The following is a 2,252-nucleotide window of genomic DNA, read 5'->3' as shown; positions in this document are numbered from 1 at the left end:
CATTTGATATTTTTTGCAAATTTTTGACAAGGAAAGTTTTTTCTTCTGTCAAATTCACTAGAGTTTGCGATGTTGTTGATAATTGCATTCCCATTTCAGAGACATTAATATCATCATGAAACGCCTTCGAAATTAACATAATTATTAGATTAAAATGTACATTGAAATTTAACTTATCATTGTGCTTTTAAGAAAATTAGGTTGCTACAGCAAGGAAACTCAAACACAGGACCATAAAAATTAAAATTAAGCAAGGGAATAAGTTATAATTTATTTTTGTCAAAGATTTACCTTCAAACTCATAGGCTTAAAATTACTAAAATTCCTGCATACAACATATATTATCAATTGTATTTTTTATGCTTTATATTGAGATACAATTTGCAAAATATAACATTGTAAAGGTGGGAAAAAGTATTAAAATTAACTACATTCGGATATCTCTATTTAATACCTTGATTTTATAGCCATGATTCAAAATGTTGACATAAAATATAAAAAAAAATCATGCCCCCCCAAAAATGTTGATGGCGCAAATTGCGCCATGCCCCCCCCTTGTGGGCACCCCTGGTTCACAGAACTACTAGTATTTTATTAAGCAAGAAATTATATTTTTCAATAATGTCATAATGAAGTTTCAGGATTAAGATGAAATATTTTGTTCATTAATTCTACATTGTTAAAAGACGATTTAGCAACAGAGCAAGGTGAGAAAGAGATAGCGCTATCCGCTCTGTTGAATGATAGACAAGGATAGCAATACCATTGCTAATCAAACACTGCCATTATAACGTGGACATCACTATAATTAGGTGTACCTAGTTTCCATCAGACGATTAAATGCGAACAAAATATTAGTCACTTCATGAAACACCTATACGGTAATTGAAAAAAAATAGAGGATCGCAAGATAGCTAGAGCCGATCTTTTATCTAAACCTGAATTATTCATGATAAAAATATCACGAGATTCGAGTAAGTTTCCAATTCAGAGACAGATAACAATACAATCATCATAAAATTTAATATACTTATAGTCTTATGTGTGACTTTCATACTTCTTATTTGAATAATATAAATGGAATGCTGGAATTTTGATGACTCATGTCTGGAGAATTAGTTAGCATAGTAAAATGTAATAATTTTCCCCTTCCATGATGTATGAAGGTACAAAAACTACGAATTATAGAGAGTCATCACAGCCAGAACTACGAATTATAGAGGTCGAAGATAAGCCAGCACTCTATTCTACTACGAATTATCGAGAGGACCGAAATACGTTGTCTTCCTTGTCTTACTACGAAAACAGCAGCCACTCCGTACATAGTTTTAAGTTTTGTGTATGTGTGTGTGTGTGCATGTGTGAATGTGTGCAAGAATGATTATAAATTGACATATTGATTTATTTCAATATACTACCATATTCAATTATCATGTTCTTCATGATATAATATTTAAATTTGTATATAAATATTTTATTATATATATTCAAGTGTCCCCACACAGGGTAGCCTATAGGGAACACAAATTAGAAATTAGGAAACAATATTGTATTTGCTTTCTGTAATACATTTGATTGTTTAATTATTATTATTATTTTTTTTACTTTCCTTGCCCTATTACCATAGGTAAGGAAAGTATTGCTTTCCGAAAAAAATTAAGGTACACCAATTTCTAAATTTCTATACGTTTCAAGGTCCCCTGAGTCCAAAAAACTGGTTTTTGTGTATTGGTCTGTATGTGTGTGTGTGTGTATGAGTGTATGTGCGTCTGTGTACACGATATCTCATCTCCCAATTAACGGAATGACTAAAATGCAATCTCAAATGCAATTCAAGATGGCGGCTAAAATGGCAAAAATGTTGTCAAAAACAGGGGTTTTCGTAATTTTCTCGGAAACGGCTCCAACGATTTTGATCAAATTCATACCTAAAATAGTCATCGATAAGCTCTATCAACTGCCACAAGTCCCATATCTGTAAAAACTTTAGGAGCTCCGCCCCATCAATGCATATAGATTCCCAATTATCAGGCTTCAGATACAATTGAAACAAAAAAAAATCAAGTGGAGTAGATTGAGCATGAAAATCTCTACAATCAATGCTCAGTAACATTTTCACCTAAAATTGAAAATAAGCTTTAAATTCGAGAAAATGTGATTATTCAATTGCAAATTATTGTTGATTCTATTTAACCATTCACTATGAAGAGACAGCAGACCTCATGTGTGTCTCCAGCGTTATTGCCCTGTCA

Source organism: Nilaparvata lugens, chromosome 1 (assembly GCF_014356525.2).
Source record: "Nilaparvata lugens isolate BPH chromosome 1, ASM1435652v1, whole genome shotgun sequence".
NCBI lineage: Eukaryota > Metazoa > Arthropoda > Insecta > Hemiptera > Delphacidae > Nilaparvata > Nilaparvata lugens.
The sequence above is the reverse complement of the archived record's forward strand: the minus strand, read 5'-3'. Positions refer to the sequence as shown.